Source organism: Paramisgurnus dabryanus, chromosome 18, assembly GCF_030506205.2.
Source record: "Paramisgurnus dabryanus chromosome 18, PD_genome_1.1, whole genome shotgun sequence".
Classification (NCBI taxonomy): Eukaryota; Metazoa; Chordata; class Actinopteri; order Cypriniformes; family Cobitidae; genus Paramisgurnus; species Paramisgurnus dabryanus.
In genome coordinates, this window is record NC_133354.1 from 34,709,973 (window position 1) to 34,729,915 (window position 19,943).

Consider the following 19,943-nt stretch of genomic DNA (forward strand, 5'->3'; position numbering starts at 1 on the left):
GTAAAAACATAGCACTTATAAGTAAGCAGTCTTTCATAAAAAAGTTTACCATAGTGAAATAATGTAGAACATTCATTTCAATTAATACTTTCTTTGTGCTACATTTGGTGTTTCCATATAGTTTGCACAGTAATATAGTATGTAACAGTCTTTTATAATAAAGTTTACCATAGTAAAATAATGTTAATATGTGAAATAGTTTTATAATCATTTCAACAAATACTTTCTATGTGCTACATTTGGTGTTTCCATATAGTTTGCACAGTAATATAGTATGTAAGCGGTCTTTTATAATAAAGTTTACTATAGTAAAATAATGTTAATAAGTGAAATAGTTTTATAATCATTTCAAATAAAACCTTCTATGTGCTACATTTGGTGTTTCCATATAGTTTGCAAAGTAATGTAGTACGTTTATAATTACCTTTTGGATGTCTTTGCAACACATTTTCGTCTTCGTTTAGCATTCTGGCAGAGCTAAGGACACCTAAAAAAGTTAAATCCAATCGCGTTCATTGACGGAGATCGTTTACATCGTAACGGCCGTCTGAACTCTCTGGATCGAGCTTGAAGTGGTAAGGCATAATTGGTGCTCTTTAATAGAGATTTTAAAGAGCACCAATTATGCTAATAAATTAGCACGTTAGCACGTTAATGTAATATCCCATAGTACATACATGTTATTAAAACTTGAACTAATGCACTGTGAGTCTTATAAATTGCTTACATACCTCACCGATTTCTGCATGTCTGGAAAACGCTCGGATTTAGTTCCTGTCTCCGCCTCCCAAAATGTCTAGTGTATTCGGACTGGTCAGATGACTACTCAACTGTTATTGGTCAACTGGGTTCGGCGTGTGTTTGAAAGGTTACGCCCCTGACTACGCGTGGGTTTTCCGGTTCTGACTGAGAGTCACAGGCAACGTAAACAAGCGCTATATTTCTCTATAAACGATGGTGTCTGTACTGCCTTACCACTTCAAGCTCGATCCAGAGAGTTCAGACGGCCGTTACGATATAAACGATCTCCGTCAATGAACGCGATTGGATTTAACTTTTTTAGGTGTCCTTAGCTCTGCCAGAATGCTAAACGAAGACGAAAATGTGTTGCAAAGACATCCAAAAGGTAATTATAACGTACTACATTACTTTGCAAACTATATGGAAACACCAAATGTAGCACATAGAAAGTATTTTTTGAAATGATTATAAAACTATTTCACTTATTAAGATTATTTTACTATAGTAAACTTTATTATAAAAGCCTGCTTACATATTATATTACTGTGCAAACTATATGGAAACACCAAATGTAGCACATAGAAAGTATTTGTTGAAATGATTATAAAACTATTTCATTTGTTAACATTATTTTACTATAGTAAACTTTATTATAAAAGACCGCTTACATACTATATTACTGTGCAAACTATATGGAAACACCAAATGTAGCACATAAAAAGTATTTGTTGAAATGATTATAAAACTATTTCATTTTTTAACATTATTTTACTATAGTAAACTTTATTATAAAAGACTGTTACATACTATATTACTGTGCAAACTATATGGAAACACCAAATGTAGCACAAAGAAAGTATTAATTGAAATGAATGTTCTACATTATTTCACTATGGTAAACTTTTTTATGAAAGACTGCTTACTTATAAGTGCTATGTTTTTACTTATTAGGTTTAAGGAGAATGTAACAGGTTCCAGGGCCTCTTACCTGCGTGATTCATCATCCAGGTTTTGCACAAATTGTCTAAATCCCTACACACAGAACATTTATTGTACCGACTATAAGCCTTTGAGGCGCAGGACTAGAGTAAGTTTTATTACATTTTTAAACCAATAACACTAAAGTATCATTATAGTAACAAAGTACCCAAAAGAACAAAAGATGTAACTTTAAAGAAAATATAAAAGTCAGTCAAAAGTTTTATTTATTTATTACAAATATATATTTAAATGTTAAACAATATATAAATAAACATACTTTAGTAACCATATTGTGCTCTTGTTTCAAAAATTGTTCAATTCATTTCTTACAGCTATCTATTCAGATAAATGGCATATCAAAGCTTTGTCAGCTGGTGGTATTTAAGACGACACTATAAGGTTATCATCCTGTCGTGTGTTGTTCTCCAGATACGCTTGGAGCTTCCTGATCAGATCGGTCACAATTTTGGCTTTCGACGACCCCTGCACTGAAGATGGCATGCAATCACGTCCTCCTTTGAAGGTCTCTCAAACTGTGATGCCAGGTCCATTGGAATCGGGGTTTCCTTCAGCTTACCTTCAAATACCTCATCAAACACAAGCCTGATCACATCATCCACATAACTGTAGAAATATTGCAGTCAATAAATCTTTTGTTTTGATCATTTATTTCCCTGCTTCATACATTACGTTTTTAATTATGAATGTATTTGAAATAAAACATTACTGCTTACGGTATGTCACTTGTGTGTTTTGGGAACATAGCCTTGTACTTTCCCTCTCCTGCTTTTGTTACGGCTTGGTGACATTGTAATGGATGGCTGCTGTTGGACTTTAAGGCGTCCATTTGCATGTTCATAATTTAGAGGAAAGGCAAAAGATACAAATATCTAAGTTCAAATATTTATTGATCAGATTGAAAAAGTTTAACAGCGCTGGGTCCTCTCAAGTAGCGAACAACCAGCTCAGGAAGTAACATGCTTATTTATAAAATATGTGACGTCGATCTTTCTTCAGAAAATCTCCACCCACAAAGGCCGTTCCCCTCGTCCATCTGACTCCATCACCACACCCAATTTTAGCCTGTAGGCAAAGATGGACACACATAGACAAAGAAGAACAAACTGTTCTCCTCTCATCCCTGGGAGCCCTGCCGTTCCTCCCTAGTACTCCTCCACTCCACATATGGTTATAATGCTTTCTTAAAAACAAATCATTAATAAAACATTCATTTATAAAAAACATAAGCTGTAAGATGAAAGTGATTATTATGTAAAACATATTTCAATATCATGACATCATTTCATTATTTGTAAAATTGGTTATATGAATAAGGCACACATTAACTTCTTTAGATAGATAAACACATATTAAATCTTTTACTGCAATACTACTTCTAAGCAAACACTTTAATCATTGTTAAAAACCATCTGTTAGGGAAGAAAACACACACACACACACACATACACACACATACATACACACAGGAGATTCTGTTCTTCAAGGTTGAGCTGCCCTGCCCCCATTAAGTTATTCTATATGCAACCTTCATTTCATTGGTTAATACAAATTTATCAAAGACAACATCTTATATTTATTACATCAATTATTCAATGATTAATACTGATTAAGTAAGAAATACATAGCATATTTTATCCTGTGAATATTAAAGCATTAGTTAATAACATCATTAAATACTTTTCCCCCTCAGACCTCTCTCTTATCTTGATCCATGCCAGGCGTAAATTCCTCGTGCTATTTCTCCTTGAAGCTTCTTACACACACACAAAAACTGGTAACTTTCCACTCTCAAACACAAACACCTCATTTCTACATAATAGCTCAGTGCATATATAAAACACACAATGTTTATAGAATAAAATGATTAATTAAAGAAATATAACATGGAACAAAATCAATTTCCACAGTCCTTATTTGGACATCTTTGTAACTTTAACACTTTTAGCAATCAGCATGAAATGTAGGCAGTAAATATGTAAAACATAATTATTCAACAACACAACAGTACTCCATTGTTCATGAATTGGTTAAATGTATTCATTAGTTAAACATACTAATTTTCACTTTCTCTAAATATAACATAGTTATAAAGCAAACAACTTGTTTATTGAAACCATCTGTTCTGCGTGTTTTCTCTTCAGGGCTTTGTTATCAGCGTTTGCTGGTCTCTCCCCCAACCGAAACCACAGCCTCTCAACTTTACACACAGACATTTACTCACATATCTCAGCACAGAAAACCTAATGGCACATATGAATTATAACATAACATACTGATTAATAAAACAACATAAAAATCCCACACTGCAAGGTACAAATACCTGTAAAATATAAACAAGCAATTAATTTATTGTAAAAGTAAATACTACTTTATTTAACACAGTTACTAAAATACTTAAATACCTGCACAGCATTCCAATAAATGAGAAAATCAAAATTTTTTTGCTGCAAATCTGAAATCTCAGGCTACGGACAGCAAAGGCATCCACTGATGATGGTGATGGAAACATTGTGAAACGATGCTACTGTCTGGGTTCCTATTATTATGCAGAGAAAAAAAACTTTATCATCATCAGTTATACATCTAAGACTGGTAGTGGTTTCACTAGCTAAATACATCATATGTGTTACACACCTTTGCTCCTCATATGCCAGTCTGACTCCTTGTACTGTGTGTTATGATGTTGCATGTTTGCATACAGTGTAGAAGGATGTGTCCAGCTGCGAATCTAGGATATAGACAAATAAAACAAACATGTATTCAGTCAAAAATACATATTATAACAATAGAGTACAACGACTATAACTCGTTAGACTATTCATTAAAACGTTAATGTATTACATATTACATGGCCCAACATTAGCAACACACATTACGTGTTTACTTCGTTTCAAAATCTAAGAAAGCTTCAAGTAAATACAACAGTAAAATACATATAACTTTAAACAAATCATCTGTACTTAGAGTTTCTTGAGTTTGATCATGAGAACAAATTTTACTGGTAACAGTTTAGCTGGCATTTGTATTTGTATTTAGCTTAGCAACTTAGCAAGTTTGTAAACATGTCTAAACCAACATCAATAAAAAAACGATAGTCTGCATAATTCAACATACACGTGTGTAAATATGGTACGTTGTTTATGAAATACAGTATTACAACACAAAACAATTAGCTTGCAAGCTTAGCTCTACGCACATAATGTTAAGCTCCGGTTACCGGTTACGTAACGTACAGTAAAAGGCAAATAATAAACGTGAATACTTACAGCCTGTGATCCAGAAGTGCACAGTAATCCAACTTTCAGGAGGAGACGTCCAGCTTCGGTTCATGAGAAGCAGTTATTGTGAAAACTCCGTGAACAACTACTGACTGGATTTTTCCGGAACCGTATTAAACATGATGTCCTCTGTGTAAGTCCATAAAGTGATATTTTGCCCTTGCTTCTAAAGAGACAGCGTCTACTCGAGAGATTTAATCGCTTAAACAATGAAACAAGAGCTTGCAAACAGGGTCAAAGCAGGGACTCCCAACCTTCGCCATTTTATCTCTCTTCTAACTCAGCGCTCTCCACCCCCGTCTTTGAGGGCGTACCCAAGCAAAGCAGAGAGGGCTGAACTATGATAATGTTGGTCTTATCTACGTCACTAATCCCAGGAAGTAAACTGTTGCCTACAATCCGAGTGTTTTTTGTAGTCCTCGAACGTTAGAGACGATAACTCGCGTCATCGTTTTCTTTGAGGTATGTACTTTTTGAATATCGTTAGCATGTACTAATGCACACTTACACACAAAAGGATGTTTAAAAACGTGTATCCCATAATAGGTGCTCTTTAAAAGATGTTTTTAAAGAAATCTTTGAAAGGGAAGAAATTTATGAAAGAATGCGGATTGGATTAATGAAACTCATTTACAAAAAGAAAGGTGAAAAGACAGATTTAAAGAATTATAGACCCATATCAATGTTGAACACAGACTTAAAAATAATTGCAAAGGTTTTAGCTAACAGATTGAAAGAAATAATGCCAAAAATAATAACTACAAACCAGGCTTATGCTGTTAAGGGAAGAGATATTGCGGATGTGACGATGAGTATAAGGGACACTATTTGGTATATGACAAAAGAAAAACAAGAAGGATATGTGTTTAGTCTGGATTTTGAAAAGGCATTTGATAGGGTGGAACATGTGTTTTTATTTGATGTTTTAAAGAGTTTTGGTTTTGGAGAGAATGGATCAAGATTTTATATAAGGGTGCTCTGGCTAAAGTTAAATGTAATGTTTTTTTATCGAATGCTTTTAATGTTACAAGATCAGTGAGGCAGGGTTGTCCACTCTCTGCCTTACTATATTCTTTACTATCTGAACCATTAGGACTAGCAATTAAAGAAAACAAGAAGATAATGGGGATTGAAAGTGAGAAAAGTAAAGTGTTTCAGTATGCTGACGATACCACAATAATTGTAAAGGGGAAGGAAAGTGTCAAAGAAGTTATGAATGTTGTTAATTTTGTAAGGGTTCAGGAAGTAAAGTGAACGAGGACAAAACTGTTTACATGAAATTTGGTAATGCTGCTAGTCTGGAAGATTGCTTTAAATTCAAAGAAGTGGAAGAAATGAAAATTTTAGGAATTCTAATGGGTAAAGATGAGAAGAAAACAAGAGATGATGTATGGAATAATCTGATTATTGACATTGAGAGAAAACTGAATTTTTGGAAACTAAGGAATTTAAGTTTAAAAGGAAAAGTGTTGGTTTTAAATGTTTTAATGGTTTCTAAATTATGGTACGTTTTATATTTAACTGAAATGCCTATGTGGACAGAAAAGAGGTTGAAGGAATATTTTTTAAACTTCTTATGGAATGGGAAACCCCCCAGAATAGCACATAATACGATTTTAGGAGATATAGAGAGGGGTGGGCTGGGATTAATGGACATAGAGCAGAGAAAAAATAGTCTGAGAGTGAAAGTGATCAAAAAATACCTGCAAGAAGAGAATAATGCTGAGTGGAAAAAAACAATGAAATATTTTTTAAACAGATGTGGGAATTTTAACATGGGGGATGACATTTTATGGATGAAGACAAAACTGTGGATGATGGAAAAACTGCCTGGATTTTATAGAGAGCTTTTAAGTGCATGGGGGAACTTTTTACCAAAAGTTGATTTTAACCCCAGGGGGAGAGAAAACATTTTAAATCAACCTCTTTTTTTAAATCACAACATTTTAAAGCAGGACAAAGTGTTTTATTATAAGAAGTGGATGGAGGTGGGAATAACAAGAGTCAGAGACATTTTATATGAAGTGAAAGAAGGATTTTTACCCGTACAATGTATTTTTGACACAATGGATAAGGCAAAGGAAGAATACAGCAAAAAGGGATTTTAAATGCATATGAAATGATTAAACAAGCAATACCTGAAGAATGGCTGGAAAAAGTGGAAAATAGAGAAAATGAAAGGGAGGAGAAAGAAATAAGAGTAAATTTGGATGACAAAGTGTGTGACTTTAAGGAATGTACAATTAAGATGTTTTATTGTGTTTTTAGAGACTGTTTTTAAAGAGCCAATTGTGACTGATTTCTGGACACAAAAATTTGTAAATTTAAAACCTGAAGAAATGTGGAAAAATATGAAAGGAAAATGTGTAGCAACAAGTCTAGAATCAGAAGAGTACATGATAAGACACAAAGTGGTGTTTACTGATTTGATTTTAAACAAGATAAGAATGGAACCTAGTGCAATGTGCAAAGTGTGTAATGAAAAGGAAGAAGGGATTTTACATTTGTTTTTATACTGCAAAGAGTTGGAAAGTTTTTTAAGCAAATGTAAGGATGTGGTCAAAGCTCTTGAAGAGCGATGGAATGAAAATGAATTGGACTGGAATCAAATGTGACCAGTCACGGAAAGTAGGGACACAAGTCGGATCTGGGCATTTTGAGTTATTCCCAGATTCTGAAAGTGCAGTTTCTAAGCTTTCCAACGATGTGTAACACATGGAAATCTGATAAGATTTGGAGAAGTTGTGGCCATTTGAATATAGGAACTCAGAAATACTCAAACCGAGAAAATCGAGACGAAAGGGACTCTTCTTTTCAGCTGGGGGAGACAATAGGGCACATTTACATCTCATTTAGCTAAGCCATACCCCCTGTCAAACCCTTTTTGAGATGTTCTAGCATCATATGTACTATTTTATGACCAAATGACAACCCGCAAAAATAAACATGACTCTTTTACCTTTGTGGGGATCACAAGTTGAATCCAGTCTGTTTCAGATTATCCAATGACCATATTTGTCCACAAATGCGTATAATCCGTGAAATATAGATTGTTTACATCAGATTTCGCATGAATGTCTGGTAATACAATATAATATATAATCTGAAGACTATTTAAATCGTAACATGTAAGGGTATATGAGCTTACACTCCGTTAAACACATGAACCCGCCTTCAAAGTTTGTATTTAAAATAGGGAAGTAGTATAATAGATATTCCAAACAGCGCCGTCGAAAACGTGACATCCTTTAGAGATGTTACCAATGGCTCGCTCGTTTCTCCATCAGCCAATGACTTCATGGAAAATATTGATAGACAAAACATGTAGCCAATTATATGAAGAATACAACGATATCTGTGTAACGTCTTTATGTCTGGACTCATGCTGCGCTGCAAGAACTGACATAGAGATGACGTCAAAGTACCGCGAGAGCGAGTCGAAATTAAACTACTGCGTAAGATTTCTTGAAGAGCTCTCGCGGTACTTTGACGTCATCCCACTGCGGCGCCGCATAAAGTCAGTGACGCGGCTGACGTACGATGCGGCTGACTGTTATTTGTTCCGCCCCAGCTTCATGTATTTTTCTTTTGTTTTGTGCGCCCGAGCTTTACAGTCTGGGGAGACGCACGCTATAAGTAAAAAAAAAAAAAAACTTAGCAAACATGTCTGAGGAACAGGGCACTACAGTCACGTGACTTCATGCTCGAGCCGGAAGAGAGGACAATGCTGAATAAAGTCGTAATTCTGCTATTTTTGGACCAAACTGTATTTTTGATGCATCAACACAATCTTACTGACCCACTGATGTCACATGGACTACTTTGATGATGTTTTATTACCTTTCTGGACATGGAAACCATACATAGATTTTCAATGAAGGGGATAGAAAGCTCTCGGACTAAATCTAACGATAAAACATCTTAAACTGTGTTCCGAAGATGAACGGAGGTCTTCCGAGTTTAGAACGACATAAGGGTGAGTCATTAATTACATTATTTTCATTTTTGGGCGAACTATCCTTATTTAGTAGTCACGCTGTTCCCTTTGGGGGCGGAGGCGAAAACAAAAGCTTATACAGTATGTAAATATACACACAGACAATGACGCCCCCCGCTGCACGCTAGAATCTCCGGAAAAACAAGCCTATTTTAACCGCAAAATGTACGCTTTTAAATATATAAAAACTGCTATCTCAAACATGGAGAGGCTTCTTCGTGATCTCAACTAACAGATTCTGCAATAAAACGAAAATCACAAATTTTGAAAAAAAAACTTTGTTTCTCATTTTCTCGAAACTTGTGCTGCCGACTTGTGCCCCTGGTTTCCGTGACGGGTCACAAATTGTAATGTTTGGATGGACAAAGAAAAGTAAAAACAGTGCTTTTATTAATCTGTGGATAATGTTGATGAAAAAGGCAATATGGGAAAGGAGGATTGTAGCAAAAAAGGAAAAAACGGTGATGGAGGTATGGAATATCTTTAAGAGAAAATCTGAAATGTATCTTGAAAAACTGTATGTGCATTTTAAAAGTGAAGAAAATGAGAATCTGTTTTATAAGGTTTTTACTTCCGAGGTTTGCTGTATTCTTGAGGACTTAGATTGGACTTTGCCAGACATCCATTGAGGTGATTTTTTTATGTTGTTTTTATTGTATGTATGTAAATTTGGGATTTAATAATGTGTATTGTAAATTGAATTGAAATGTTCAATAAAAAATAAAAAAGCACGCCTGCTCTCGTCTGATCTCGGAAGCCAAGCAGGGTCGGGCCTGGTTAGTACTTGGATGGGAGACCGCCTGGGAATACCAGGTGCTGTAAGCATTTAATTAATTAATTATTTATTTATGTCATTTTTTCCCATGAATGCGTCCTTTTTGTAAGCATTTACTGATGTCATGGCGTTGCCACATTAGTCTTGAAGTGTCTCTCGAATTGAATTGGCACTCGCTTACGGCCACACCACCCTGAGCACGCCCGCTCTCGTCTGATCTCGGAAGCCAAGCAGGGTCGGGCCCGGTTAGTACTGTGGGATTTTTATGTTGTTTTATTAATCAGTATGTCATGTTATAATTGATATGTGCCATTATGCTTTCTGTGCTGAGATATGTGAGAGACTGTCTGTGTGTAAAGTTGAGAGTCTGTGTGGTTTCGGTTGGGGGAGAAACAGCATATGCTGAGGAATGTACGTCTGGAAATTGTTAAGATAAGAGAGGGGCCTGAGGGAGAAAAGTAAACAGGCAAAGATGTTATTAACTAATGCTTTAATATTCACAGGATAAAATATGCAATGTATTTCTTACTTAATCAGTATTAATCACTGAATAGTTTAACAGTTTAAATATAAGATGTTGTCTTTGATAAATTTGTATTAACCAATGAAATGAAGGTTGCATATAGAATAACCTAATGGGGGCAGGGCAGCTCAACCTTGAAGAAACAGAATCTCCTGTGTTTGTTCTTCGTGTGTGTGTGTGTGTGTGTGTGTGTGTGTGTGTGTGTGTGTCATTCCTTCCCTAACAGATAGAAACTGGGTGTGGTGATGGAGTCAGATGGACGAGGGGAACGGCCTTTGTGGGTGGAGATTTTCTGAAGAAAGATCGACGTCACATATTTTATAAATATGCATGTTACTTCCTGAGCTGGTTGTTCGCTACTTGAGAGGACCCAGCGCGTTTTCAGCACACACACACACACACACACTGTTTCTGTTAAACTTTTTCATATCTGATCAATAAATATTTGAACTTAGATATTTGTATCTTGTGCCTTTCCTCTAAATTATGAACATGCAATGGACGCCTTAAAGTCCAACAATTGGTGACCGCCGACGTTTTGTGGAGGGAAAGGAGAGAGTGAGAGGAAGGAGGGTTTCACATTGAAGAAACCAGAGTAAGGGAGGGCTCCATTTCAACACAAAAAGAGCGCTCTACTAAAACAAGGTAAGCAGAAGCCTGTTTTATCGAATTCTGCTATTTGGATATACCAAATTACTTGTGTTGATAAGGAGATCCGAACTGAATTACAGATTTACATTTTTGTAAATTGATCAGAGTGAAAACGTTTTTGAAATCATTGAATTTTGTTGTTAAATAGAAGGTTGAGGATTCCTTTAACGCATTATGCGTTATAAAATACCAACTCGGGTTGAAGCCCGTAGGGGGTTGAGAAACCAATGGGTGGAGGGCCCAGGAACCATCTAATTGAGTACAGTATTAAATTTAAGGGTTGAGAAACCTTTAGGTGAAAGTCCTAGGAATAATCTAATTGAGTACAGTATTAAATTTATGGGTTGAGAAACCTTTAGGTGAAAGTCCTAGGAATCATCTAATTGAGTACAGTATTAAATTTATGGGTTGAGAAACCTTTAGGTGAAAGTCCTAGAAATCATCTAATTGAGTACAGTATTAAATTAAGGGTGTGGAAACCTTTGGGTTAAAGGCCCAGGAAATTCCATGGTGTACTTGATTCTGCAGTTGTATTTGGGTATATTTCATTTTGACATTATATATATATAGAGAAATTGTATTTACAGTTGTATAAAGAATGGTTGAATTTCAGAAAGAGTGTGATGCATATGTGTGTTCACCGGTGTATGTGCCATGGAAACAAGGCTAATAGTTTGGAAAGGGACCAACTGTAAAAGACTCAGAGAAAGAGTTGAGAATTTGGACAAGATTGGCTCTGGTTGCTGCTGCCATGCAGGCTATTAAATCAAATAGAAAAGGGGAAGTTTACAGTGGTGCAGCTGCAAAGCAACAGGAAGTTAAACAAGGAAACAGTCAGCCAGATTCAAGTGTGACACCTACGGCTCCTCCTCCAGCTCCACCCCCAGTGAAATCGATCTACCCCTATTTGCCCGCACCTCCTCCTTATGAGAAAGCCAAAGCCCCAATGCAACAGCCTGTTTTTCAAATCAATAGCGGTGAATTGAATGTAGATGTAGATTTTATTTGTGTGAAAATGTAGTGTGTCTGTGATATATTGAGTCTGTTAAAACCATAGATGGGATTAAGCAAAATTTAGCAGAAAGACAGAGGCTAAGCTTTGAAAGAAAAACAACAAATTACAGAAAAGAGTAGAGACCAAGTTATTAAATGTGGAAATAAAGATGAACAGTTAATAAAGGACAGAAAATTGTTAAAAGGTGAATGACACAGATAAATTGTATAAAGGACAAAAAGATTTAACAAAATGAAGAGGAGTCTTCATCTGATGATGGAAGGTGGTCACAAGATAAATTTTATTTTAAATTGAAAGGCAATATTTTGCAATGGGTTAAGTTAAACCTTGAAAGGCTGAAAGCTCTCATCCTTTGACATTCAAGAAAGTGACTAAAAAGCTGGCAAGAAACAGACAATGAAAAACTGTGTGTGACATCAAAGTGTTGGAGTTGCAAAGAGAGGAGTAACTCATAAACTGGACTGAGAACACATTCTATTTGAATGGGACTATAATTTAACTCAAGCAGTGAAGGGGGCACTGCATATGGTCAGAGACAATTCCAAGGATGAAACACCAAAAAGACTGAGTGGAATCCAGAAAGAGACTCACAAAGACAATAATGTTCTTGGAGGCAAGAGAAACTGGACAATACTTCACTAGACACTGAACTTTTTCATCTTCATACGAGCCTTTGAGTGAAAAAGGGGAAAGAGTAAACAGCCGTTCAATGTTTAGTAAAGACCTTGTTACTGTAGGGACACAGACAATCTTTATGAGAAAATCAGCTGGACAAATTTAAAAGCTGATCAAGAACTTTGTTGTTAGGTGTGACTACCTGTTCTGAAATCAAATCAGACTCCTATTAATCTGACAGGAAGAAATGCATAATTGAATTTGGTATCTACAGCGGAAGTTAGAACTCCAATGATGGTATTAAGCTAAAAAGCAAATATAGATGGCATAGAACAGCTATGGAAGAAAGGAAATTAAAATAGATAGAAGAAATAGATTGAAAAAGAAAAAAAAGAACACCATAGAACACTATAAAAGGTAAACAAGAAAAGCTGTGAGAATAGAAAAATAACTGATTGTTGTAACAAACTTTGTATTTAAGGAAATTGCCAGCCCAGACATCATATATGTGCATGAAGGTGTTCACATGGCAGATCTCATCACTGAGGGTGAGCCACATGGTTGCATACCATTGACTGATATAAAAATTATTATTATTGTAATTAATTATAATTGTTATACCATTGACTGAAAAAGCAAACATATTGAGAGATGGTTTGTTCGCGGTACCACTGACAACTCCCCAAACGGTAATCATACTGTTTACAGATGGTTGTTGTTTTAGAGCATCAGATGGTTCGCTAAAGGCAGGCTTTGCTGTGGTTGAGCAAGTTGAGGGTGATTTTGTAACACGACTGAGTGGTAGATTGAAAGGTAAACGGTCAGCACAGAGAGCTGAAATGACAGCTGTTATCAAAGCCTTGCACTACACTGGTGAAGAGAGGGTGATTGTTTATAGTGACTCTGCAGATGTGATTGGTGCAGTATATATGGAACTGCCATATGGCAGATAGGTGGGTTTGAAACCAGGAAAGCCCGGCCTACAGTAAATGCTAGCAAAGCCTGACACATACTACAGGCTGTGAAGGTACCTAATGAAGTGGCTGTTGTCAACTGCCTAATAAACCACTTATATCCCCAACCATGGTTTCCCAAGACAAAGTTAGATCTGACAAAATTGACAAACAAGCACTGGAATTGAAATATAGTTTCGGGGCTGCTTGTCACCCCAATGTTAGAGCAAAGCTGAAATAATGAACCTGACTTTGACATTAAAACTTGACTTGACAAACTCTGTGCACAGACAAAAATAACATGGCTTGACGCATTGCCAATTGTATTAATGTCTATTCGCTCTTCTGTTAACAGGATTTCTGGTTTCACAACCTTTGAATTGCTTACAGGTCGACAGTTTCCAGGCCCACGGAACGCCTTGGTGTAGGATCCAATCCTGCCACTAACTAATGATGTTTATTTCTACAAACTAACTGCTCTGATTAAAAAATGTTCTTGCCAGGCTACCACACAACGAAATTGTGAGAACGACCCAGCTGTTAAAAATGATGATTGGGTTTCTAACAGACACAGGTGTGGACCTGAGGACTCAGGTCCAAGAGAGGGATAGTGTTGAAAGTGAAAGTGAATCAGCTGGAATACAGAGAGAACAAACAGGAAGTGAAACATCAGTGGTAACACTCGCACAACACCAACAACAAAGTCAACAAACACTCTGTAAAATTGTGCATAAAAAAGGTGACATTTTTTCCAGCCCAGCAACAGAACCCCTAGCACACTGTGTGAGTGCAGATTGTGCCTACGGAGCAGGTATAGCCGTACAGTTCAAAGCGAAGTACGGTACACAAAAGGTTGTAAGACAGAACAAACACACAGGTGAATGTGCAGTTACTCATGAGGACGACGGCAGATTGATTTTTCATTTAATAACAAAACAAAATTGTACTGATTTACCAACATATGAGAATTTTACCTACAGCCTCAGATGTATGAGAGAGTGGTGTGAGAAAGAAAACATAACAAGTGTATCCACTCCCCGACTGGGGTGTGGCCTGGATAAATTGGATTTCCACAAAGTGCTGGAAATCCTGACAGAAGGGTTTAGAGACCTGAATATCCATATATTCATTATAACCTGATTAACATTTTAATGCTTAAGAGTTTTAAGTTTTCTATAATTGTTGCATTTTACATTACTGTTGATTTTTTTTAAAGTTTCGTATAATATTATAGCTTACGTTTCCTGTGTGGATTTGAGTCCACAAGAATGAAGTTGTACAGAACCTCGAGGAGGATGGAGAAGAAAATGTGTGACCTCTTTCAGAGGTCAAGAGAGGGAATTGTGGGATTTTTATGTTGTTTTATTAATCAGTATGTCATGTTATAATTGATATGTGCCATTATGCTTTCTGTGCTGAGATATGTGAGAGACTGTCTGTGTGTAAAGTTGAGAGTCTGTGTGGTTTCGGTTGGGGGAGAAACAGCATATGCTGAGGAATGTATGTCTGGAAATTGTTAAGATAAGAGAGGGGCCTGAGGGAGAAAAGTAAACAGGCAAAGATGTTATTAACTAATGCTTTAATATTCACAGGATAAAATATGCAATGTATTTCTTACTTAATCAGTATTAATCACTGAATAGTTGATGTAATAAATATAAGATGTTGTCTTTGATAAATTTGTATTAACCAATGAAATGAAGGTTGCATATAGAATAACCTAATGGGGGCAGGGCAGCTCAACCTTGAAGAAACAGAATCTCCTGTGTTTGTTCTTCGTGTGTGTGTGTGTCATTCCTTCCCTAACAGATAGAAACTGGGTGTGGTGATGGAGTCAGATGGACGAGGGGAACGGCCTTTGTGGGTGGAGATTTTCTGAAGAAAGATCAACGTCACATATTTTATAACTATGCATGTTACTTCCTGAGCTGGTTGTTCGCTACTTGAGAGGACCCAGCGCGCTGTTAAACTTTTTCATATCTGATCAATAAATATTTGAACTTAGATATTTGTATCTTGTGCCTTTCCTCTAAATTATGAACATGCAATGGACGCCTTAAAGTCCAACAGTACTTGGATGGGAGACCGACTGGGAATTCCAGGTGCTGTAAGCATTTAAATAATTATTTAATTATTCATGTCATTTTTTGCCATGAATGCTTCCTTCTTGTAAGCATTCACCGATGTCATGGCGTTGCCACATTGGACTTGAAGTGTCTCTCGAATCGAGTCAGCATTCGCTTACGGCCACACCACCCTGAGCACGCCCGCTCTCGTCTGATCTTGTAAGCCAAGCAGGGTCGGGCCCGGTTAGTACTTGGAGGGGAGACCACCTGGGTATACCAGGTGCTGTAAGCTTTTAATTAATTATTTATTTATTTATGTAATTTTTTGTAAATGCATCCTTTCTGTAAGCATAGGCTGATGGCAGTGTTGTAATGTAACGAAGTAAAAATACTTCGTTACTGTACTTAAGTAGAAATTTCACGTATCTGTACTTTACTTCGCTATTTAAATTTATATCAACTTTCACTTTTACTCCACTACATTTTCTAGATAAAATGTATACTTTTACTCCTATACATTTCCACTTAGCATATTCGTTACTCGTTACTTCAAAATAAAATCAGAAGAAATGTGTGCGACCTCAATAAGGGAGGTTTTGGCGAATCAGTGCTTCTAGATTGCATTACGCATGCTGCGCACACTCGCTGCGTCCCAAACCGCCTCATTCCATCCTATATAGTAGGCAAAGAGTACGAGAAGTAGTGCTTTTCGCCTACTATATAGTATGGAAGTATGCGGTTTGGGACGCAGCGTCTATTTCACGCACACTCTATTTTAACGTAGTGTTGCCAAAGGAGGATGAAGCACAACTGAAACCGCAATGAAAGCACCTACTGGAGGACCTCCCGTTATCGTAATCGACCACCCCGACGATGAACAGGGTGCGAAAGCTAACGTTATACACCCGTGGCCGTATTTGTAAGAAATGTTTTTGTACATTGGAATTAAAGATCCCCGATTACCGAATAAAGTGCCTCTAATGCCTACCGGAAATCACTTACATTTTGTCATTTAAAAACTCCCCGTCCAACCTGAAGAATCACATCAAGGTACGTAAAAATAAGTAAAGCCACAATGTCAATGTGATTCAACATTAGTTATCAAGCCGTATCAGATAATTATCTGTCTAATGTGATGGTGAGGCGCACATGTTTAATTAACGTCAACAATGTTACAGCGCTGATTTTCCCATGGATTTATTTAATTCACAGAGAACTCTCAACTGAAACACACTGTTTATGGTAACATTATAGCATAACTGCCAGACGAATATTCCCTCCGCTAGGCTAATGTTAGATTGAGAAATATTTTTTAAAAACTGCTATGTTAATCAGTGGCACGTTTGAAAAAAAGTGTTAAGGACTGTATTCACATCTTAGAAAGCATCATACGTTTTGTCAAATTTGAGATTTCCTTTTATGTTAATTAACTCAAAACTCAGTGGTTTTAGGATAATGTTGTGCAAATGTCATGCATTGTGAATGTACGCTTGCATTGTTGATCAAAGTCACAGTGCTTTCATTGCCACACAATGAGTTGGCGGTTTTTTCTTAGTAGAGCAGCTAACTTAAGGGGACACTCCACTTTTTTCAAAAATTTGCTCATGTTTTGAAAGAAATAATTACTATTTATTTTTCATTTTTACCTGAAGTTCATACAAAAGTGAAATTTCTGCTTTTTTTATTTGATGTCATCTCTAAAAATATGCTGTTTGCTCTTTGAACTTAGGAGAATTGTGCCGGAAAATTCCTGGAAAAAACAGATTTTTATTTAATGATTGAGATTAAGAAGATAATGGGAACCCTGAATATGCTTTACTATAAGAAAGCCACAATAAAGTTCACAATCAAAGTTCTAACCGGTTGCTTAAAAAAAACTTTTTACTTTTACTTCAAATACTTAAGTACATTAAATATCAGAAAATTACTTTTGATACTTAAGTACAGTATATATCAGATACTTTAAGACTTTTACTTGAGTAATATTTTAAAAGATAACTTTCACTTCTACCAAAGTCTTTTTCTAGTACAATACTTGTACTTTTACTCAAGTATTGCTTTATAGTACTTTTTACAACACTGGCTGATGGCATGGCGTTGCCACATTAGTCTTGAAGTGTCTCTCGAATCGAGACAGCACTCGCTTACAGCCACACCACCCTGAGCACGCCCGCTCTCGTCTGATCTTGGAAGCCAAGCAGGGTCGGGCCTGGTTATTACTTGGATGGGAGACCGCCTGGCAAGGGCGTAGGTTTGATTCTGGCATTGGTGGGGACATAAATAAAATGGCCGCATTCCAAAAACTGTTTATCACCGTTTACTTGACATAAACAACAGACAACTCAGTATGCACTTTACTCAGTGACATCTGACTCGCCACCCCCGGTGCCATCCCAAATTTAATGTACTATAATAAACAATAACAATTCGTTATGTCCTAGAGCCTAATAAACAGTAACTGTTTAAGTCTTTGTCAAAAAAAAGAAAATCACATTGTAATATATATGAATCCATATTTACTTTATAACAATGAAGAATATGCAATTAATATTTAATTCTTAATGTAACTTTGCCAAAAAAATCCCAATGTTGAAGTTGGTATGTATATCATGCTGTTTCCTGTTTTTACCATGTTGGTGTTATTTTCTTTCATGGATTAGGGACCCCCTAAATAACCTTGCTACCCCATTTATAAAAGGTTGACACAAGTTTGCAACTCCTCAGGTTAACATGGGATTGTCGTGTATTGTTGAAAACACTGTCCTTGAATCATTATGTGACACAACTTGTTCCGTATTTTGTGCATGAAACAGTTACAGTGGGTATAATAATACTTTCTTCCTCACTTACCTGTAGCCCGAATAATCACGCGCGTCTTGTTGAGTGAACTTTGGCGCGTTGTACAAAGTGAAACCATCCTATCACACGTAGCGAGTAAAGACAAGTCCATAAAGTGATGTGATTTAAAGCGGCGGGACTCAAGAAATGCTAATCCAATCATATTAGCAATGTGAGTAGAGAGGCGGGACTAAAGAAATGCAAAGCCAATCATAATAGCGATGTGAGTTACGGAGGCGAGCATTGCAGAGAATGAAAGCTGTTAACCGTTTGTGTACCACATACACTCAAAAAAATATTTAGGCCTAATTCATAAGATTTATGTATTTTGATTACATGTAACATTTCCATCCATTTGGATTACATACTTCTAATCTAAAAAAAACAAATAAACTTTATATGATAGATATTTTTTAGATATATGTAAATGAAACCATAAAAATTTATGTAATAGTTTTACTTAATCCAATGTGTTTTAAATGCATTAAAAAAATGGATTATGTATTCTTTATTAATAAACCCAATTCACTTAAAATGCATTACATTTAAGTATCTTACTAATAAACCATTTATACATTTATATATTCCTCCTCCATTTACCCTAAATCACAATATGCTATAACAAAAAAACACAAAAAAGAAGAGCAGCCAGACCACTTGGTTTTGCATTCAATCAATTTATTTAATACTTCAAGGCATTACTCATAAGGCAGCAAAAAAGAGCAGCTAACAACTAGCATGACAGCCATGGCTTATACACCTCGTATTGTGTGCAAAAATAAATAAATAAGTGTGTTTCAGACATTTCAGCCACAATCAACCTCATTCCACAAATAAGTGCAAACATTTTGAGCAAACAGGCTGCAGAAATACAAAAAACCCTGTAAAACTCGAGGTAGACATAAATCAGTGACAACAACATTACTTTAACATTTTCAGAAATCTGTGACATGATGTAATAATAATAATTTAGAATGATTGGGTGGTAAGAAAAAAAAAATGGCACATGGCTTAGTGTTTTGAGTGGCTGTGTGCCATTAACAATTTTCATGCATCTTTAATTACATGTTAGATATACATCAATTACATTTTTCAAAACCTTTTAACTTTTAAAATTGTTAAAGCAATATTCCAATTTAATAAAACAAAAATCCCGATAATTTTCTAACCCCATATGTTTATGTTTTTCTTTGTTCAGTCAAGAAGAAATAAAGTTTGAGTTAAAGATTCCAGGATTTTTCTCAATTTAAGACTTTATTCGACCTCAAGTTTACGGTTTCAATGCAGATTTAAAAGGGCTCTAAATTATCCCAAATAAGGCATAAGGGTCTTATCTAGCTAAACGATTGTCATTTTCAAAAATAAAAATAAAAGAGGACTTTTAAATCACAACGTTTTGCACTAGCTGTGTGACACACTAGCATGACATAACTGAAACTACCGTTCCAGTGTTTACAAGCGAGGAGAAAGAGGAGCGTTCAGATGTTGT

General features: G+C 36.0%; 1 pseudogene; it reads left to right on the forward strand.

The window, feature by feature from the left end:
- The first annotated feature begins 15,789 nt into the window (after positions 1–15,789).
- Positions 15,790–15,908, forward strand: LOC135751199 (5S ribosomal RNA; annotated as a pseudogene).
- The last annotated feature ends 4,035 nt before the right edge of the window (positions 15,909–19,943 follow it).